At 49.6% G+C, this 22,884-nt stretch overlaps 1 protein-coding gene across 4 annotated transcripts in view; it reads left to right on the top strand.

Annotated features, from left to right (window-relative positions):
* Positions 1 to 22,884, top strand: part of LOC144155461 (uncharacterized) — a 112,907-nt gene that overhangs the window by 30,290 nt on the left and 59,733 nt on the right. Inside the window, exon 1 of one of the 4 annotated variants that reach the window (XM_077686915.1) lies at positions 4 to 203. The exons of 1 other annotated variant lie outside the window; for it this stretch is intronic. The gene's annotated coding sequence lies outside the window, so the exon portion shown is untranslated. Of the gene's footprint in view, positions 1 to 3; positions 204 to 14,769; positions 14,933 to 22,884 lie in introns of those variants that run through there. 2 more of the 4 variants (XM_077686913.1, XM_077686914.1) reach the window with 2 other exon arrangements.

Genomic DNA, 22,884 nt, shown 5'->3' with positions numbered 1-22,884 from the left:
TGCCGGCGAGCGAAGAACCGCGAGAGAGAAGCTGCACCCGGCTGGCCAGACACACACGCTTCCCCGCGCCGGCTTCAGCAGCGTCCGAGCCGCGCACCACCGCCCGGCCAAAACAAACTCCGTCGAGCCGCAGGACGACGGATTCTGCGAGACAGCGCTGCTGACCGCAGCACGGGACGACTCTGTCGAAGGGAGGGACTGTGGTGAGTGAACAGTTTGAGAACTGGGGTACTCGCAGGCGATGGAGTGCGCCTAACCAGCCGCGTGAACAGGTGGCTGCTTGGCAGCGCTCTGGTCACATCGGTGAAGAACCACGGGGCCGAAAAGCGCGCAGTTGCCGTCGGGTTGCCTGGTCGGCCATGGGGGATGCACAGGGAGCTTTATTGCCGAAGCCGTTGCCAATTTTTCAGCACGCCATACAGTAAATGAACGCACCGCGCATTGCCAGCGCTGTCAAATATTTTTGTGCGCGGCTTTCTAACTACAACTGGCATTTGGGCGCGCAGTATGATGCTGTCACCTGTCCGTTTATTCGTGGCGCTGTCGCGACTGTACCCTTTGCATTGCCTGCCGTGGTGGCTAAGCGTTGAACTGCTGATTCCGAGCACTCGGGTTCAATTCCGGCCGCGGCGGCCGTTCTTTTGGTGGAGTCGGAAAATGAAAACGCCCGCGTGTCGAGCTTTTGGCGCACGTCAAAAAACGCATGGTGGCCTAAATTAATCCTAGCCTTCCAGTAGGGCGCCCCGTTTAGCGCAGGCGTAGCCGCGGTGCTTTAAAAAATCCCTAAATTGTTTTTTAGCATTCTGCGTTTAACAAGTCCCAGCAAAACATAATAAGCAAATAATGAGTAAATAAAAAAAACGACACAACGGGGTCTCATTGCGCACGTTTAGCGTAGTACTGGCGAAGTTAGAATCTCGTTTCGTACTGTACTAAAATACATAATGCCTGTAATCCCTCAACCTCTGCAGCGTGCATGTGCACCAGTCAAATCCGCGATATGGCGTCGGCTGAAAGGAGCCGCGGGCATCGGGCGCCCACAAGGAAAAGACGGAACGGGAGAAAATAAATACATAAACGACGAGAGCCGGCAAACGCTGTTTTGTACGCCGGTTGTTATCGCCCGAAAATCGGTTACAAGACACGCAGGGGCCGCGCGCGCGGCAAGTGTTGTGCCACGGTAGCCGATCGGCCGCAATCACGCAAAGAGCGCGCGCGTGTAGGTGCGTCCACGACCGCGGCCAAGCCCTCGGCGGAATCTCCGAACATGCACGAACATTGCTCGCCAACGACATGGCGCTCCCGTAAAGTCAACGGACGGCGACGTTGCACGCGAGGGCGCCAAGTGCCTGCCGGCAGCAGCTGTACCGCCGCCGCCGCCGCCTTTCACGTCCAAGAGCGGTCACGCTTCGGCCGTGTTTACACTGCGCTCCTTTGTTCGCTCAGGGAGACGAACGCGGGACCCCCGCCTCTGCGCGGCTCGGCTCCGACCCGTTAATTGGCGAAGCGCGCTAACTCCCCGAGTACACACCGCTCGGGCGATAGTTCCAACTGGTTTTCTTCGCAGCGAGGCTCGAAGACGAGGCGCTGCTTGGGCCCCCGAACCGCGCAAGCACAAAAACGAAGGCGTTTCTTTCTAATGCATTAGTTAACACCGCAGGTCGAAAACCCGGCATCGTCGTGGCGAAGAGGTGGCACGCAAAATGTCCGACCGCGCAGAGAATAATAAAACAGTAGCTCGCTGCCCGCGCACTTTGCTGCGAGAGATAAACCAACACCACCTGGATTCTCTCGCCTTACTTCTCACTCCTCTCCAACCTGTTTCTTTCACTCTTGGGGATCGGGTTGAGCCGGAGGAGTTTTCTGCGTACGGAAGACCACCGGATTTTCCTTTCGCGTAGCCGTATAAAGCTCCGCTTTAAAAAAGGAACACAGCTGAAAGAAGGCTCGGGTTGACGCCAAATGCAAAATTTATCACGGACTCTCCTGTAAACAAATTTGGGTGATTGAGTTGGCACGTGTGGTCTGGGTGCGAAATGAACCCCGGGCCCCCGCAACGCGAAATAAGCACGAACGCCCAACACCGCCACAACTCGATGAGTTTAGCTGACTACAGGTGGACCTGGTGAATGCGTTGTGACCCCAGATTTAGAAGCGTGTGCTAGAGGCATGTGCTGAGGCCTACCTGAGTGACCTGAGCATGCTACAATAGATGGTAAGAGAACCGGTGAATTCAGCATGGTGAATAAATTAGGCGAGCAGCAGAGTACACGTTTCTGCTGAATGACCCCTTTGCTTGGCGATTCGAATGCGGGTATGCGCCGAGTCATAGTAGCGGAGCGATAAGAGAAAGACGCAATGGGAAAAGAACAATGATCACGGGAAGAAACGTGCGGAAATTGACTCTTATGCTTTCGCATTCATTACACTATAAGGATTGTTAGGTGTCCTCGTAATTCTTACAACCACTAGCATCTGTCTTTTCTTATTTACCAGTCAATTCCCTCGTGCGGTCTTTTCTTCATTTCAATGTTTACTGTTTCAATTTATGGTTTCATGAGGAGGGGGCATTATCTCTTAAAAGCTCGCGTTTGTTGGCCAATCCCCAATTTTATGTCCGCGAATGAAGAAAAATAACATCACGACGACGGTATGTGCCTTGACCTAACCAGACATCGCCTATCCAAATAGTGCCTTTGCCCTGTCCGTTGTCACTGGCGAACGAACTCGAGGGTGTTTTTGGATTGCACCGTATTACGTGCGGCGCGCGCAATACAGGATCTACGTATACTCGATCGTTTTTCCTGCTTTTCTTTTGGTTAGCTTTTGCCATTTTGTTGGTCGACCTATCCTTGCCCTGCCGAGACGGTTTTAATAAAGTCGCTGCCTTTCTAGGACACCCCATGAAGTTTTCTTCTTTTTTTAAATTATAGCGGGAAACTCGCGCATGAAACCACGTGCGTTGCAGTAGTCCTTTGATGTGAATGCACGTCACACGTTGTATTGATTGCATGATACTCATGGGTTTGCCGCAAAAAGTAGTCGGTATAGTCTAGGCTTTCAGATCGAACCGTTACCATATTGCCGTCTTATTACCACTTGTAATATGGGCGCCCGAATATACGGCATTTTCGCATACACAAGAAAGATTAATTGGGAGCTGCTATGTTTCACTGTACCAACTTTTTTTTTTGTTCAGTTCCGCCGTTACATTTCTGTTGGGTCAGCGGCGATTAGTGAGCCTGGCTAATCGGTAGGAATGGGATCTCGCGCGTGAAAGTATTGCCGAAAGTACCATCATCGACAACAGAATTAAAACGCGTTCAGTCATACATTCTGTCCAGGCAGCACACACCCTTGGTGGGGTGGTGACACTTCAGTGACGCACTTCTTAACGCGATAGCGTCATTAGGATCATTTTTCAATTTCGCCGTGCCGGCTAGCCGTTCGCTATCAGCCGCGCTCATCAATCGTCCGCGGAAGTACGTCATCGATGCGAACAGAAAACTTCAACTGCAGCAGCCAGATACGAGTGCTCGCCCGAATCGGGAGCACAGAGCAGCGGCATCTAGATTGTGGAAATGAGGACAATGATACTACGGCCGAGACGAAATAAAAGATACGCGATTTCAGCAGCGGCGCCTGCGCAGTGAAGTTCGGTCTACGCGCCATGGGTAGTCGCATGCTCGGCAGACGCGGTCGCCACCCTTTCTGGCAACTTACGCCACCACCAAAGTGCATTTTCCAAATGATACTAATGCCGGCGCTAGCTAAGTTGTGTCACCTAAATAAAAAGGTGCAAACTATTAACGCCACGCTATCTAAAACCCAGGCAAACCTACGTTAGAATCGTAAATGAAGTAAAATGTTTCCCATTAAAAAATAAAAAAAGAGCACGTGGCTTCGAATTACAGGAATATTATCTCGAATTTTTCGCGACCCTGCCACCGCGGAAGCTGCCTGGAAAACGATGAATGACGTCACACGGCCAATCTACAAAACTCGTAAATAGGTCAGCATGTCATCTCAGAAAAGTGACATGCAAGAATCATCGGCATCGCTCAACAGAGAAGCGACAGAGTCGATGACATAATTGCCTGGAATACAGGAACTTCTGAGCGTTTCGCCCACATTGTGAAACGCCGATATAGGGGAAGAGCACGAAGAATAGAGGAAACGACAAAACTTATCTGGGTGCTGATCACGACCCGGATATCGCTAGGCCCGCCGTAGCAGGAACTTTCCGCACTGAAGACAGCCAAATAAGCACCGTTATTGCAACAGAATATAGGGCAGCCCTACCTCTCAACTTTCATCATCACTGCGTGGGACCTAAACTGTGCCTTAAATAACTCTGAATCACTCTGAATATCAGAGAGGCTACTTTCCGAGCACAAAAGGAGCCTCTGGGAAAAAAATTAGGACCGGCCATACAATGGAATATATGCCGCAGCCCCAGAGAGAAAACGTGAGGTCGCCATAGTGGATATGTCACTGATCCAGCGGTTCCCCATAAAAGTGCTCATTGTACTCAAACCTACATAAGGAGCTAGGATTAAACTCTGTCGAGGGAAGCTCGAAAGTTATGAATACAGTCTACGCCGACGCCGGGACGTTCGAATGAACGAAGGGAACAATTTTCGTAGTGGGCTGACGTGGCCATCGCTGTGACTTCATTAACCTCCTGCACACAGGAATGGAAAAACGGAAATCGTCTTGGCGATATCCATCTGGCGGAACTATCGAATAGATGCCGAAACATTGTTAAACATGCCTTTGACCAAAAGGTCTAATGACCTTTTGCAGCCAAGAGAATAATTTTTATTGGCTGCAGGCATGAATAGTATGTAAACGCTTGATGAAGGTTCTTAAATATGCAATGATGAAAGTTCACATCACATCAACACCCAGACAAAAGGTTCTGGAAGGGAACGACGCAGCCGACGAAGATCCATGAAAACTCGCATACCGTACGTGCTCCTTTTTGACAACGACTGCCACACTTCCCTTCCCGAAAAGTATTGAGAACGTCTCCTCACCGTGCGCCTAGGACCACAATACTTCCCCGTGCCACACGGGGATCTCATCGCCGTAGAATCGCCAACTCTGCGCCGGATACAAACCAGCACATATATCCACAAGTCTACGTGGGCGAAAATCTTACGTGCGACATTAACCTTAAACTGCGCTAAATGCGGGGAAACATCCACGCTCTTTACGAAACCTTCTCAATTTGAAGGGTATGCTCAGGGGATGAAAAACTCACATTACACATTGCACTGACATCGACACATACGAGGCTGTCCTGACCACCTTGTCACCTCACGAGCAGCGTCAGGTGATGCTGGGACCCTTAAGTTTAGGTTCCACCCTTGGGGTCTGCCTTCTCTTCACCCCTTTTCCCAAACTCCCATTAAATGTTTCTCGATAAAAGTCTCTCTATGTGTATGTGTTAAAAAAATACGTTCAGCCAGGCCACGAACCTAAAGAACAGACACTTTGAAACACTAACACTGTCACCCTCCCGCGAAAACTTTCACGCCCACATCTTAAGCGAGAAAAACGTAAATGGCATCTGCCTTCCCTGTACCGCAGTGATTAAAAAATCGTTCCTGCTACTATAGCTCTCGTCGCTGAAATCATAAATGGTAAATGCACGAACTCCAATCCGAAATGCTCCCTCCACGCCGAAGTAACGCTATTGCGTCATACATCTTAAGACCTAGACGTAGATGTCACCAACAACCTTTTTTTGTTATTTCTCTCGTTTATGTCGCCGAAGCACAACAATTTTATAGCCACTAACACGTTACGCTTCCATGTTTGCCTATAAGGCGGCGCTCTTTTTGGCTACTGCACAGTGGAGCCGAAACTTCTCACGCGAACATCAAATTAAGTGCTCCGCCGTTAAAGTTCTTTCTTGCGGAGTATTCGAGAAACAAGTGGGCAACTCGCGTGCCGTGAGCTCAGTGCATGAACGCAACGCGCGGGTGCTATTTTTAAATCCCGACGGTCAAGGCGGAGTTGCGGCGCGCGGCGAACCACTGTCGCAACGGGAGATCATTATTGCCTCCCGAGGAAATTCAAGGTTGTCAGCGGCGTCTGCATGGCCATAACACGCTCCCGTGCCGGTGCGGCAACCTGAGCGCATGAGCAATTACGGGGCTCGGCGGTAACTCCCCGAATTCCGTCGGCGCGTTGCGTTAGAAGGCGTCGCGTAAAGCCGTCACCATCAAGAACGGGGCGTGCACCAAGAAATGAGGCTACGCTTTGCGAGGCGACAACAGTCCGCGCAAGCGTTGGCAGGGAACCAGGGCCCGTATTCACATAGCGGTTCGCACGCAAGGCCGCCGGTTTTGCAGAGGCCGAAGCTTGGTCTGGCGTGAAACGGCCCAACCGAGGCGCGTGGAAAAAAAAAAAAAAAAAAAGCAGTGCCTTAGCTCGGCTATGCCAGGATATGCGTAGCGTGAGCTAAGGTTCAGCTGGTTATTCTTTGTTTTCCTGGTTGTCTATGATTAGCTGATTATCATGCTTACTGCTGCTAAAACGATTTCCAATCCAATTTAATCCAATGCAATCCAGTCCAGTCCAGTCGCGGCGGCGGCGGCTCCGGCGCGCCAGCTGTGCGCCGTGAGACGTCTCCTCGCGCATGCGCAGCACGGCTCTCCAGGAGCCACGCGAAACTGCTCAACCTCGGCCAGTGTAGCTCACGCTACAAAAAACAAAAACAAAAACAAAACAAAACAAACGCGGGATGCCAGGTACGGGCGCTGGCCGATCATATACCTTCCTAACTCGGGCGAACTGTTTTACGTGTCGGTATGAATTCTGCGTGAGATTTGCGAATCTGCGTGAGATCTTGCAGCTGGATGCCTTCGTGACTATATACTCGGCTGCCAGCAACAGTGTGCAGCATCGGGATAATATGCGAGCATTATTTATGCGCAAGAACCTGTCGTAGACAGTGCTGCGAGCCGTGCGCTGATAATATCTGATTCGCTTGTCTTGCTCCTTATTGTTGTCATCAGTTATGTTTTTTTTCGCTGCCGTCTACAGTAGAGCGCGTAAAATGGCGACGTTAGGGGGATTTTGTTGCAAGTGTGTATAGAGTGAGGGATAAATATGCTTGACTTATCTTCTATTTCCAGAACCCGTGTGATCGCCAAGCTATTGTTTCAGCATTTTACGGTGCTACGTTTTCACAAACCCCTAAAGCACGCGCCGGTAAAATTCTGCGATTCGGATTTATCCGAAGACCTCTGGCTTTGAAAGGTTTATGGCGCGGAAATACGAATGGATGGGTTTTTTTAGGGGGTTAGCAAGGGAGGGGGGACCTTTTGATTTGTTTTATTCAAAGGATCGCAATGCGTCAGCCTCTTGAGACGAGCCACGTTGCAAAAGAGGTAAGGGCAGAGGTTGTGAATTGGCCACTCAGCTCTGACCTCACCTTGAAATCACAACATTCTGAGCTCACCTCAACATCGGTTCTTACATCTCAAACTTTACCTCAATCTAGATCCCACGAGTGAGTTGTCCTTTCTAATCTCACAAGCCTTCTTGAAGTACATACTGCGCTTCATGCATGCGAGACGGACACCGTATACATAGTCAACATAAGGTGATAACATCTGCGAGTGCATATTTATTACCAACCTCTTACATGTACTGAAGAAAATATAACCGGACTTTTCGTACGTACTGCAGAGCGTGTAGAGGTTTGACACGCAACAATATATAACGAGGCAAAGTCACTTCCGAACTAAAACCAAAATGATTAGTGCTCCCAGCCCCCAATTCGCAACTCTATATTTCTGGGCATTTTACGCATAGCGAGTGCTTTCAAGCGAAGCTTGAAATAACTGACTTGAACGTGCGATGTGTGTATACTAAACGCCATACAGTAAAGCCCACTTTAAGGATCCCTGATGACGATGATGACCTGAATTCACGTTCGCAAGACTATAGATAGGCCACGGGTGATTCTTTCGGCCGAAGAGCAGGCGGTAATGCGGGCATGCGATCGTGAGCGAAAAAATAAAATAAAAATAAAACAGTAATAAAAATTTCTAAAATGAACAAAAGCCTTATATAAACATAAGTAAGCTATTCAAATTCAATTTAAAATTAGGATTAGAAATTAGATCTAAATTTTAAAAATATAGGAGCATAAGTGATACAAATAGAACAACAATAAGCATAGATGTAAAGTCAATAAGAAACGATATGTGAACGCGAAAATATGAACAAGAACACGCAAACTTAAAAAAAAAATGTACGTTTCTTGGAGGACCATTAATGGCGCGTCATGGGGATATTTGGAAAGCCACAATTCCCAACTTTGTTATTCTAATTAAGCCATGCTTCAATTTGACTGGCATGGAAAGAAATCGCGCTATTGTGTGTTCTGGTTCATATTTTCTCGATCGCGTTTCATTTGTTCATGACTGTACTTAGAAGGTGCGTTGGGGGAAGCTCGGCCTCAGTTGTCAGTTGTGCATTGCGTGTTTGCTATCAAGCCTCGCGCGTTTCACGTTTTCGTTTCGGAAAGGGACGTTTGATTTTTTGTATTGCTTTAAGGTCGGAGCTACAACATGTTCAGTTGGAAGTGGAAAGATAATTCAAAACATATTTACGTGGTTTTGGTTCCAAAGGTATATTTAATTTTGTTTAGCGCATTGGCAAAAATGCACCGTCAGTTCTTCTTTCTCGGGAATCGGTAAGAATACAGAATGGGAAGACAGGTAACAGGTGTCCACACACACACACACAGAGAAACGAATTCGTACATGACTCTATTTTATACCTGAAACGTACGCCGTGTCCAGATTATCTTTCACATTTCTAGGGTATGAGCACGTTTTCTCCCGGTCTCGTGCCTCCCTGCACGCCTTTATCCCACTCCTACTAATCATCCATCTAGGAACGACACTCATCCGGCCTGTCCACCAAACACCTAGACTTGGGACTCGAAACTATAGAAGTGGAATGCAATGTTATGGACAGGCAAGAGTAATCCGCTACCTCAAGGGCTAGTATGTGTATCTGTAGGGTTATTCAGGTGGTGTAAACGTTCCTCAGAAATGTCTCCCCAAAAACTGCCGGGGAGGGAGAGGGGAGGGGGGGGGGGGCACTACATATCAAATATCGACTAGGAATAATTCAAATTTTCTGTCGCAACTGATGTCCCTCAGCTGCAACGTACACCGTCGCCACGACGATCAGCCATAGCACGAAAGCACGCCCACTGCGTCCAGAAGATTTTCTTTTCTTTTTTACCTTTGAAGCGATTTCGTTTACTTACTTAATTATCCCTATCATCTTTCGCACCCCCCCCCCCCCCCCCCCTTTTGAAAGTAATCCTGCGTTAGTCACTTCCCAGATATACAGCCGTACCGGCACGATAGCTGAGCTGCCATTCTTTGTCGTCTCTGGCTTGGAGTCGCATTCACAAATGCTTACTCCTATTTGATTGGAATGGCAACCAGTGAGGCGTGCGAAGTCTGCGACATACCAGAGACCATACGACATGTCCTATGCGAGTTTCCACGGTTTTCATCAGAAAGAAGCCAACTCTCTTCGATTCTACGGAAGCTAGACTCTCGGCGCCCGTTCGCTGCGGAGAAAATCCTGGGTCACTGGCCTACTCCGTCACCTACGCACAAGGCTACAAAAGCGCTCCTGTGTTTTCTAAAAACGACGGAATTGCCCAGAAGACTGTAGCGCGAAAGACTACTCTCTATGAGCTCACTGAACTTGTTTCTCTATAGCGTCCTGCCGCTGGGCACACCACACTGCGCTATGTCTGTCCCTTTCCCCTTCTTTTTCTGTTTTCCTCTTTTTTCTCATCGTTCCCCTTTCCCCCGTGCAGGATAGCATACTAGGCCGTAGCCTGGTAAACATTCCTGCCTTTCCTTTACCTCTTCTCTCTCTCTACTGAGAGGCGCAAATTGGCACGTTCTTATTTGAGTACAGTGTTTTACCTCCTCTTTCGACCGACGTTTACGACTGGGAAGCGCTTATCGAATTACCCGCCTGGAGACTGCTTTAAAGCGAGAGGACGCGCTGCTTTCCTCTGCTCTAGCACTCGGGTGCTACAGCGGGCAAAAATGGGTCTTTTCCCGCCTTTGCGACAACTTCTCTGTGCCTCGCTTTTCCGATGGAGGCGAAAAGCAAAAACTCCCGTGTGTTCGTGATTTCGGCGCACGTTACAGATCCCCAGGTGATCAAAATTAATCCGGAGCCCTCCGGCGCGCCTCACCGCCTGCGTTGCGTCGGCGCGTTATACCTTACAATCAATCAATCAATCAATCAATCAATCAATCAATCAATCAATCAATCAATCAATCAATCAATCAATCAATCAATCAATCAATCAATAAAACAATCAATCAATCAAATCAACTTCTCTGTGCCTGTATGGTTGCACTCTTTGAATAGTTCAGGGGAGCACTGTCGCCGCCATTTTTAGGTAAACCAAGGCTCGTTTCAGTTTACATTTGAATGACGAATGAGCTCTGAACGGTGGGCGTGAATTTTTCACAGGCAGGGATTCTACCAAGTTCAATATTGGCCAGAATGACGTTGCAAAAACACCAAGATAAATTAAAGACAAGTTCGTTATGTACGTGACGTTTGATTTTTTATTTTTATTTTGACGTTTGATATTGCGCTTGATTCTTTTCTTTATGCCTCCGCATTTGTTTTGCGTACGACAGGCGACATTACTCGCAAGCTTATTTCATAGTTACCGCAAAGCCCGCGCATTCAGGAAGAAATTTGCTGAAGACGTTTCGGAAGTGGTGCCCACGCTTGTAACAGGCGTATTTCTAATGGCAGGGTCAGATGTTCCCAGAGGACGTGAGTGTTTTGCTCTCGAAGTCTAACTGCCGCCGCCCGACATCTTGGTCCAGCTAAACCGCATGCGCGTAAAGAAACCGTAAAGCAAGAAAATAAATAAATAAAGACGGGACAAAGGAAAGACGCCACAGAAAGAAAAAAAAAACCAACAATTCTCTTCTCGGATGCTTACGGGGCCGACCGTGCGGGTCAGCGCGGAGGGAAAGCTATATATGCAGAGTGGTACGGCCAAGCCCGTTATTGCCTGTCAGGGCTCTTATTTGCGGATAATGGATTTACGGACCCCGTCCGGTCGCGTCGGGACCCGTAGGTAAATGCGGCGGCTGCGTGTCGTCGAGGTGGAGCGACATGACAAACGTCGCGCGTCTCGCGCTGCTGCTGCCGCTGACAGCAGCCAGCCGGCCGCCACCCGCCGACAGGAACGTCCCGCGACGCACAGCGTGCGGCACGGGGTCGAGCAAAGCGGGGAAGGGAGATTATTGCGCGCAATGCCTGTAAGCGTAATCGGGATAGATGTGCAAGGGCACGCCGCGTGTCGGCTCTCGCAGTTTCCTTAATCAAGGATGCGCGCCGCCGTCTGATACACTGACATACGCGAAGCCTCCTGGCCTGCCTGCGGTTGCCGCACCGTTGCTGGAACGGAACGGCGGCTCCGAAAGGGCAGATAGAGCTTCAGCACTCCGTATGCTCCGTCTGTTCCGTAGTTACCGTGTTGACTGGGACCCGACTGCGCCTGCGCGTACGAAAAGGGCGAGGAGGCGCACCCCACCGTGACGAAGGGCCGGCCCGCGAAACTAATCCACCCTACCGCGACGAATGCGCAAGTGCCCAGACGGGTCCCGGTCAACACGGTACGCCGGTACAACACGGAGCATACGTAGCATACGGACTGCTAAAACTCTCTACGTAGGATCCGCCTTGGGACTTCCGGCGGACAGGCTTTTTGCGGGAACGCACTTTTCAAACGCTAACGGCCAGGTTGTGGGTGCAATCAACAGTTTTAGCATTCCGTCTGTTCCGTAAGTTCCGTATTTATCGGGACCCGACTGCGCCTGCGCGCGCGGGCACAGCGACGAGGACCCCTCCCCCGTAACGAATGCGGCGCATGGCAACGCGGGACGGCCCGTGTGCGGAACTAAGCCACCCTACCGGAACGAATGCGCAAGTGCCCAGTCGGGCACCGGTACATGCGGAACGTACGGAACAGACGCAATAGAGAGTTTCAGCAGTCCGTCTGTTCCATCGTTTACGTAGTTACCGTATTTACCGGGACCCGACTGCGCCTGCGCGTGCGTAAGGGCGAGGAGGCGCACCTCACCGTGACGAATGCGCGGGCATGGCGAGGGCCGGCCCCCGGAACTAATACCCCTACCGGGACGAATGCGCAAGTGCCCAGACGGGTCCCTGTCAACACAACTATAGTTACAACACAAAGCATACGGAGTGCTAAAACTCTCTAATCCCCCTACTCTTCTGCTAAAATGCCTAGCTTCTTGGAGTCATTCATGGCGTTCCGTCCTCGCGAAAAATAGCTTCCGCCCGCGTTTCAGAGTGGCCGGCTTCAGAAAACGAGATAAGAGTGCGAATGATTGGGTCTTACCACTAACCGAAAGAAAGATGTGTCCAACCAGGCCCGGCTCTGAGCAGAGGGAGGGAGGGAGGGCGATTATTATAATTGGGAATGAAGGAATGGTTGAATGAACGGGCTAATGTCACGAAATAAAGGCTTAATAAGCCTATTTAGCGGCTTTAGAACGCAGATGGGAAAGCCAGCAGTCGACAACTCCAAGGGGGTCGCAAAGGAAGTAGTTTGCCTGTTTAGTGTGAAAGTAGGGGTTTCGAAATGTCAGTAATTAAAGAGAGCGTCGAAAATTTTGCTCCCCGGGTGGAAGTCTTTTAGGGTGCAAGTTCGTAAAACCAATAAGCTACACCGCTCCGTATAGTGCACTTATTTCACGTAAAGGTGCTTCGGCTATCTTTACAGTCCATTCGGCCCTAGCAGGGACATTAATGGTCTGCTGCAGGCAGGGTCGTATACACGCGATCTTGGTTCAACTGTGTTCGGTGCATTCGCTCTAAATCAGTAATTCATTTTAATGTACTTTTATGGCGTAGAATCAGCTGATGGGTGCCGGCCAGGATAACTAACGGTTAAGGAACGCTGTGCTCTTCCTTGTAGTCTGCTTTGGTGCGACTCCCGCGAGTGGCTTTGTTAGCGGATCCCGTATAGTTGGCCTCACACGAGGTAGCTCCCTCGTCTTCATGTTGATATCAATCTCGTGCCCCGATAAAATTCCTGCCGCGTAACCGGCGACTTCTAGGTGAAGTGTTGCCAAATGCGCGTCGTTGAAAGTACGAGTGGCCACTACTGGCACGGCTGGACAACCTCCGTTGTACAGGTCTTTTTTCCTATAGTGTGCTTATAAAGCGGCCGTGTGGAATATTTGTGCACGCATTGTGCGCGCAAACTACTGATTTACGTTACGCAGAATGATTTCTGCATAAAAAATTACCCCCGCTCCCTGTGCTTAAATGCAACGTGTGCATGCACGTGGCACTGCTGAAATAGTTGGGAAAAAAAATATTCCGGTATGTTCAACAAATACGAAGCTGAAAATCGCAGAATTTTCTCCTCGGCAAGTGACGTTTAAGTTGTGCGACGCCGCCAAGAAACACTTGAGTGTTTGCAATGTCCCAGTGGCTAATGCAGTCTTGCGCTTTATAAGCGACCCCAAACCTTCCACCGCCGGCGGCGGCGGCGGCGTCCGCAGTCCTCCTCTCTATATATAAAAAAAAAAAAAAAAACAGCATCCGGCGCCAGGTTTCGATCCGAGGACTTTGCGGCCGCAGCGCGACACTCTACCGACTAAGCCACGGACGCGACGCTGATACCAGTGTTAGTAACGCGCCTTATATCTTTAACGCAGTCCTCCTCTCTATATAAAAAAAACAGCATCCGGCGCCAGGTTTCGATCCGAGGACTTTGCGGCCGCAGCGCGACGCTCTACCGACTAAGCCACGGACGCGACGCTGATATCAGTGTTAGTAACGCGCCATATATCTTTAACGCATTCAAACTACGTCGTCAGCGGCGTGCGTTGGCGACTCAGCGGCGTTATAGCGGCTTGATAACTGCGTGGTGTACACGTGATACTACAAACCCGATGGAAGAGATGGAAGAGAAGGCGGCGAGGCGGTGGGCTGCGGGGGCCGAGCGCAAGCGCCGCAAGTGGGCCGACAACCGTGCATTCGCACTTTCACATTCTCCCCCTCGGGGAAATGCGGGGGAATTTTTTTTTATACAAGGCCAAAGCTTCGATTCCCTAATGGCGGCAGCGGTGGCCTTGTTCTTGACGCATGCGCACAACAAGAACGTAGACGACTGGAGATATAGCGCGTGCACGGTGAAAATTCTCCAGTGTACTGGTTTGACTTGTGTAAACGCAAAGGTTGTCTTTCGTTCCCTTTTTGTTTTTTCGCGGAGCAAGCACCAAATATTACTGCGAACCGTTTTTTTAGGGAGATATTTTTTTTCTACCTCCGCTCATTCCATTTGATAACTTTACCTGCGGTAGCAGCATCAAGTCGCTCGTTAAAAACGTAGCCTTGACGGCTGTCTTTCCGGTAAAGGTAAAAACAACCACAAAAATACCCCCGCTTATATACGGCGTTAGGTATAGCTGAAGTACTTCAGGCTCTGTCCTTTATGCGCAGCATAGGGATGAAAAAAAAAAAAAGAACTTACGGCGGGCATTGTAAACAACTCTGACGCACTATCGCCGAGAAAGAACGTAAACTGTGTCCCGTGCGCTACATATGTACGCACATCCTGGGAATCCCGCGTGAAGGAAGTCCGCTCTTTCTCATCCAGTTCCTCGTTCGCACGCAGCGGGTGACACGCGGTGAATACTAATGTCAGCCAGCCCGTTATCGCCGCTCTGACAATCACGCCCCGCTTGTCGTCTACGCCAACTTCGTCGCGCCATTTTTAGAATAATTGGAGTTGCGCGAAGACAGAGAAGAAAAGGAGACGCTACCGGAGCAATAAAAAACAAGCCCGGACAAAACCGTATCGGTAAGTTCGCTTTCACCTGATGTCGGCGCTCGGTTGTCGTCTTGCTTGATGAATGCGCGCTAAATTGGAGGCCTTCATCTGGGGCGACTGGGTCGTATGCGATAAAGACCCCAGGCCGAATTAGGAAAGCAGTTTTGATACATCGTAAGGTATGCTGTCCGGTATTCCGTGTGTGACTTAAAACCGCTTTGTGAATCCGGTCTCTTTAGCAATAACCTGGGGTCGGGTCTATGAGTCGCGCTACCTGTCTAAGCTAGCATTTTCCGAGACGCTGCCGAAATGTCTTGTGACTCCACCCCTTTACTTCAGGCTTTCTAACTATAGAACCCGCTTTGTTGCACCTGCTATATTATATTTAGTATTTCCTTTCACGGTTCCGATGAGGCCGCTGGACATTTCGCCCATCTGTAGGATGGTCAGCTGTGATCTCAGGCAGCAGCCAGCATCACGGGCGCACATTCGTATGCCTCAAAATTGATCAACATGCGGCCCCGTTTTTTGTTTCTCTCCTGCGAAAGGAACACAGTTCACATACTCGCTGCCACCAAATTTTCCGGGGACTGCAATCAGGGAACTAGGACATATATTTACTCGCAGATGAAAAATGAGTTTACAGTTTCATGTGCAATCGCCAGACGGCTTTGCAGCAATTAAGATGGGGCCTATTTGAAGACTACGGCCTCATTTATAACGGACGCGAGTCGAAAGGCCGAGATTAGGCCGCATCCAACAAAGAAGGAAAAAAAAGATGGCAAAAAGCATCGTACTGAGATTTCTTTCGAGCAAATATTCTTATGCTCGTCAGCCTAAGAAGCCATAGTTTGCGATTGCAGCATCATGGTTTTGTAAGCGTCATTGGTTGAAAATTGTGCTCTCTCTCTCTCTCTCTCTCTCTCTCTCTCTCTCTCTCTCTCTCTCTCTCTCTCTCTCTCTCTCTCTCTCTCTCTCTCTCTCTCTCTCTCTCTCTCTCTCTCTCTCTCTCTCTCTCTCTCTCTCTCTCTCTCTCTCTCTCTCTCTCTCTCTCAAAGAAAAGGAACTTTCAGCTCGAGCATCGGCGAGTTTCGTAGCACACTGAACGACGAGCTTTCGCGCGACGTCGTTAAAGCATTCAGAGATACTACACCACACTTATATATACAGACACAAAGACGGTTTTTCGTGAAGCCGAGCGGTGTGCGAGTGCTTGTCTTTGTTTATGTTCTGTAGAAATATACCGTAAGGCTGTCGAGAACAACTGGCAATAAACAACTAGCTCAGTTAAAACCACTAAGTACGTTTTTGTCTCTCACTCGGAAGTCAGACTGGTGAAAACGAGAAGTGTCAAAGGAAAAGGTAACAAAAAAAAAAAAAAAAGAAAAAGAGGCGGGCGGGGGGGGGGGGGGTGCGTAAGGAAAAGGGGATCAAGAAAGGGAAGCGAAACATGACGAGTCAAGACATGGGAACAGGTCGTTTTCGACTTGTCTGGAGATTTTCGTCACGTCCGTCAAGCATTTCGGACGCGGGGCCGCCTTTGTGTGCCCAGAAGCCGGGGGAACAATGATTGGGCTGTCGCGAAGCCCCGTAAAGCTTTTCCAGGAAGCGCTCCCAGGGAGTCGGCCCGTACAAAGCGGGGTCCGGGAGGGTGGGCGAAAGCGTCTTTGTCCGTCGGCGGGGGGCAGGCGGAGGACCGAGCCCCCCGGCCGAGGCTCGGGAATCCCAGGGGCCGTCCTTGAAGGCGCCGAGCCAAGGACGCTGGCCCGTGAGCGTGTCGGCCACTGACTCCCGGTTGCGATGACCTGCGGACGGGGGAGCCGCCGCTTCGGCGAACGCTGCCCGACGCCGCGGCCGCCGAGAGCGGCCGTCAGCTTTTACGATTACGCCCCGTACTTTACGATTGTCCACCCATCAAGAGCGCGTAACCACTGGTATGCGCTCGTTCACGAACGCTTCCTTCCTACCGCCACCCCTCCAGCCGACTTTAAAAAGTAAAAAAAAGAGGACTGCGCTGCTGCATTCCGCTACTTTAGCTTCACGCCGACAACCTGTTGTGCTCGTCCGCTCCCACGGAGCCGGCGCTCCTCCGCTAATAAGCTCCCGTGCGCAGAACACGCTCTTTTTTGTTACCCCCTTTGCTCACTTCATTTTGTAAGCTGTACTCCCAAGAGGACCTGAAACCTGACAACGCCACATTTCCTTCAAAGAGTACCCGCATTTTATGTTTCAGGTGGCCAGACCATTTGCAGCATCTTCACGCAAGGGGAAGTAGTCACGTAACCCATGTTCTCTAAAAGCTAACAGTGCCAGGGTGTAATAAATATTTTACTAATTTTGTCGCAAAGTATGAACATCGCATTGCTCATGAAAGTATAAATGTTGTCTTGCGTGTACACTAATGCACTGACGTATGTGAAGCTAAGAAATTTTTGTGTTTGCCTTCATTGTTGTAGCGTAACTTATTTTGCTGCTTATCGAGACTTTGCACAGTTTGCATCTGACGTCACCAGCAACGCGGTCACCAATGTTAAAAAGTGACGGTCAGATTCTCGTCCCAGCTTCCTCTGCTGAGCTTACGTCAACACCGGCGAGAGGCCGTAGCCGTAACGTTCCTACTGTACACAACCGCGCATACAGGTCCCCTGGAATGGCGGCCGCTGTATTATGCAAGCTAATTACAGTGATCTTCTTGGAATGAGTTTAGCGGCCAGCTTCTAGTCACTAATTGGCAATTACGTATTAAATTCACGCGGTTCGTAAACGCAGTACACGTCAACGAAAATGGCGCAACAATTCTCCCGCTAAATCGCGTGTTTCTTGACGTCACCGGTGACGCATACAGGGCACGTACTTCAAACTATTGTGAGTATGGTTACTAGGGCTGCAGCGAACGGCCAAACATATTTGTTGCCTGGTTTACCGTTCGTCCTCCCTGATGGCGCTACGATACTGCTCAGCACCGCTGTCCGCACTCGCTTTCTTTTTGACCAAATTTGTACTTGGCTTATTTTTGGTACGGTTGATAGTAATCGTTTCTCGGAACATTGGGTATGCTCGACAAACAGGGTCACGTAAGACAATGTCGCTTGTGCCAACTGGCCAGTGTCGTGGGAGACAAGCTCGACGCGCCGCACCGCTGTGCAGATATATGGCCAGCATAGTGCGCACAGTAGTGGCGCTTGTATGTTTACGTGTGCGTTCGTAACTTCCATGGTTTACTCCACCATTGTTACTGCCATAACAGGAATGTGCACTAAATTTTAGCGCAGATAGCTTGTTCTGCAAGCTTATAATCCCTGTTTAATTTGCGTTGGATTTTGTCGGCCTAGGCCAATCGCAACGAGCTCCCCATAATACGTCATAAGTTCAGCGCGGAAAAGCAGCCAGGGTGTCGCATGGGTATTCGGTTTTTCTCGTTGTACAGCTTATTTGCGTGAAGTTTGCGTTAAAAGTGGTGTCAGTGTTATTCTAATGAGGCAATCTTTCGAATGAAACAAACTTGCATTTTGTCTTCATGGCCCCTTAAATGAAAAGTCACTGGTAAATTGTTTTACCAGGTGACATCTGCTTATATAAAACCATTAGACGTAGCAAAATGTGACGTGGTTCTCTTGGTTGTTACGAAAAGTCCGCTGTAATTGTGACTTTTTTTTTTTTTCGCACACTGCGCTACATGACTTCCCGAAAAGATAAAAAACAGCTATTTGGCTTTGCTGCGTGTTTCCAGCAGGCATTTGTGGGACGCTTGTCTGCTGTGTGGAACCTTACGCACGCGCTCCGAAACGTGAAGAGGCCTTTTTTTTTTCTTTTCTGTTGTACCAATCCCCTTTGCCTCTGTCCCCTCTTCACCCAGCCGCTCCCACCAGCTCCTTTCATTGTCCCGAGCTTCCCCAACTCTGGCGTTGTTCTGACGCCCCGACGCACGGTTTGCGGCAAGCACATTGTTATTCAATACGACGGATAAAACCGTTGGCATAAGGGCCCCGCTCTAACGCGGATATACATGAAATCTTCTCGAGTTTCGCAAAGGCAATCATGATGAATACTGGGGAAACACACGGTGTACAAACTGTCCGAAAGAGAAGCAGCGTCTACTGAGCTACAGAATGGCAGAATAGTACCGCGAAGGCAGCACAAAAAAAAGAAAAAAAAAAGAGGAAGAAAAGGAAAAAGAAAAATCTTTGCCCAGAGGCGGCCCGTATTCAGAAGTCGCGAATCGGCGCAGTGCACCGTGGGCAAAATGCTGCGGGAGCAATTTAGATGCGGTTATCCGCTTGGCAAACACATTGATCGATTCTCCCACATCCAGGGAAACCGGTGCCAACTCGGCCCGGAAACAAATCCGACAAATCCTCTCCGTCCAATGTCACTCGTGTTTGCCTGCAGTCGGCGACAGCAGCCTGGCCCCGGCGCTGCCGCCTGCTGCTGCTCGCACTGGGCGCTTGTTTACCCCGGGAGGAGGAAGCATGAGCTTGACCTACATACGGCCCGCTCGGTTGGGCGCGCCGCCGCCTAATCAGCAGGTATCAACGCTGACAGGCTTAGCCGCGCTGGTGGGAAAACAGAAGCGCCGCTCGGGATTAGCCAAGCACCCCGTAGTTAACGGCAGATGTCAAAAGTTAGCCGGCCCGAATCGTTCCGACCTCGTATATTGAGCACGCGGCCGTAACACGATGTCACCCGTCGACTGCGCGCGTGTTTGGGCTGCAACCTACATGTCCGGGCGGAAATGACAGCCGACGGGGAAATTGACTGAGCGGCGAGTACCGACGGGTGGAGAAGCGGGGCTTCAGGCTGGAGCCAGCTGCGCCTCATCGTCTAGCTTTGACTTTTTTGGATGAACGATTTCTTTTTTTTTCGGAAGTGATGTTTGTTAACATGGCTTCGCCGCCCCCCGTTCCATCTTCCCAGAAATATGGACATGGCTTTGCTTATTGCTATATTATATCAAAACAATGCCCGGCGGTTTTCACGCAGACAGGCATACCCGGTTTCTATCGTTTGTACTGTTAGTGAATGTGTAAGGTCGTTACGACACAAGGTAGACGAAGCGGTTTGTACAATAATGGCGCGAAGGTTAAACCGGTCAAAAAAGGAAAGGGAGAACATAAAAGGAGAAGAAAGTATACAATCCAACAAAAAATATAAAAAAAGACAAATAAAATAATTTATTTAAACTGGAAATAAAACATTGCCGGATGCTGCTGTACCCGAGATGCCTTTCCGATTGTTTTTCTTTTTTTTTTTTCTGAGTGAAATTTCCAAGCGGCTGGTCTTGTGATGAGAGCGTGCACGAAGCCGCATATGGTTGGTGCGTAGCTTGTGACACAAAAGTAACAATCGGCAGTCATTATGTGGTGACAGGCCTCGTTCGTTTCCTTCTCCACCTACCGGGATCGATAATTTCTGATGGGGGAGGGGGGAGAAGAGGAGGCAAGTATCTCCCAGCAGTGTCCCACGCACCATTTCCATCACACCACTGTTCGCACGTAATTTCATACCAATACTTCAAACAAACGCTGCTTACGTGATGGACTGACACCGCTGACGAGGGGCGGCCTCCAGACGCAGGTCACGTGTGGAGTGCATGCAGCTGGCGAGCGAAGGAAGGCGTCGCCGCATCTGGTGCAGCAGGTGGCGGCGCATAGACACGGCCAGAGGAGACGTGGAACCAACGCTCAGTGGGCGTCTGTGAAGACTGGTTCACGTGCGAGACGTGTCTCAGGATGCGCCAGGGGCTGCTCAAAGATGGCACTTGGCAACAAGGAAGCAAGCACAGAGCCTGTATACTCGGAGCACGACCTGTGATCCCACCTGCGCCCCTTATGCTTCCTGGTGGAGAAAAAGGGGTGTGCACAGAACAGAGAGGCTTTTAGAGACGAGCAAGCTTCGCCTGTACTACCAGAAGAGCGTAGTGGCACGGCCGCTGGACGAGTGCGCCTTTCATGCAGCGGCCGTGTATATATATATAGTGGCGGCGCCGTCACCTACCGAGGACGGGTCTAGGAGAACTCGTCACAGCCAACTCGTCGAATAGGGCAAGTCGTCGTAGACCATCTCGCACAGGGAAACCCGTAACCTATAGGGCAACTGGACACTTGCCCATCTCGTCACAATTTACGTTTTTTCTCGGGGTGTTCTCATACAGCAGCATAAGAGCACCGCGCTCTGTTTTAGTAAGTTCCATCCTGCTAGACCCGGTCATGCTGCCTGGAGGTCCGAGCATTTTGCCCTATATATATATATATATATATATATATATATATATATATATACACAATCACGCAACGAAGCCTCAAAAGATAACGCAGAAAGTAAGAAAGTATGTTTTCTGGGCAAAAAGGGTGCAATAGCAAAGGGAGCGAAGGCGAAGATTGGACCAAATAATCAATTACACAAACACAAAAAAGTGAGACAATTTTTTTAAGAAGAAAAATAACAGAGAGAGAGAGTGATGAGATAGAGGGAGGGGGAGAGGGGATAGAGAGGGAGGGAGGGAGGGAGGGAGGGAGGGAGGGAGAGAGGTTCTATTTTATTCGAGCCACGATCACTGAGGGTTGGTGGCGGCTGGGCGAAGACCAGCCGCGACCACGCTGCCGGCTACGGAGGGGGCATTGCGGTATCACGATATCGTGAATGCTTGCAATTTTTTTAGCGTGAATGATTATGGCACGCTGCCACGACAAAACATAAAAAGAGGCAACAATTACGCAAAGTTCAGATGGATTACTGTCTTGTGGTGGTTTTAACACTTACATCTGAATGCCACACTTTTTGAAACAGAGCCGTCCACAATACCAGATAATCAGAAATCTCCCACAGCGGCCATGGCTCGCGGAGAAGCCTAACTTAAACGGTTCTTGTAAATCTTCAAGGAATTAAGGTTTTATGTTTAAATCGCGGCATAAGACAATACTTCCCGATGAAGTCATGCACAAGTATGGTGTTGATGACGTCAACTGCTTGGTGTCGGGTGATCAAGCTTTGTTAACACATACAAATATTTGCCGAGCTGGCACATAAGGCTGCGGATGTGAGCATTTTTTGTATTTTTATATTGTGCTACGTAATTGGTTTGGTAGCATATGCGGCATGAAAAAGTTTGATATGTGTCCTTAATTTTTATTTTTGCTTATGCATGCGTGCATTAATTTTTGTGATATTTTCTGCCGCAAGTTTTATTTATTCATGGCCTAATGACTTGACTGCGATATCCACGTATGCCGCCGAGTGCAACCGTACATTTAATTACAGAGAGTTGAAGTGGCGAACTTCCATTTTGTGCACCTTCAGTTGTGGCTCTGCATCAGACTACACTGCAAACGTACCGTTAGAATAATCTACTTCAACGACTTGCGCAGCGAAATGTATCGTTGGAGATTTCAGGTACTGGTGTCCTTAACAGGTACGTGAGGTACGCAAGGTACGTGATGCTCGCTGAGGGCGCAGACTGATCATACAGTCTGAGACACAGTTGTAATCAGTAACGTTTTTTTTTTCTCTGTTTTTTCACACTTAGTCTGATCTACCTGTCGTAATGAGCGCAACACATTGGGCCTATGGAGGGAACCTGAACTGTTGGGAGCGAATGACTGAATCACGCTTGGTGGTCCCGCGCCGGAGACTTCACATGCTTCCGCACATTCGAGCGCTTCTTCAAACCCTCTGTTCCAATTCGTGACGACCAACATGAGCTCCGACTGCGTCTACAACATTAAATTATGAATATTCTTCGTGCCTAACCCGTTTCGCTCACGACGCACTTCGAGGAGACAATGGGAGTCTACGGCGAAACCGAAACTATAAAGGCCAGCAGTGGCGAGTGCGGCCGGCGCTGGCGCCATCTAGCTAAGGCGGTCCTAACTGCTGGCTGTAAACTGTCTGCATATAACAGTACCCGACCGATTTTTCGGACCTGGAGGGGAATGAAAAATAGTCCGGGTGAAAGAGCAGTCCGAAAAATCCGCGAGTCATTACTC

The sequence above is a fragment of the Haemaphysalis longicornis genome, unplaced genomic scaffold (assembly GCF_048455015.1).
Source record: "Haemaphysalis longicornis isolate Haplotype H1 unplaced genomic scaffold, Haemaphysalis longicornis Haplotype H1 scaffold_1, whole genome shotgun sequence".
Taxonomy (NCBI): Eukaryota; Metazoa; Arthropoda; class Arachnida; order Ixodida; family Ixodidae; genus Haemaphysalis; species Haemaphysalis longicornis.
The sequence above is the reverse complement of the archived record's forward strand: the minus strand, read 5'-3'. Positions and strand labels throughout refer to the sequence as shown.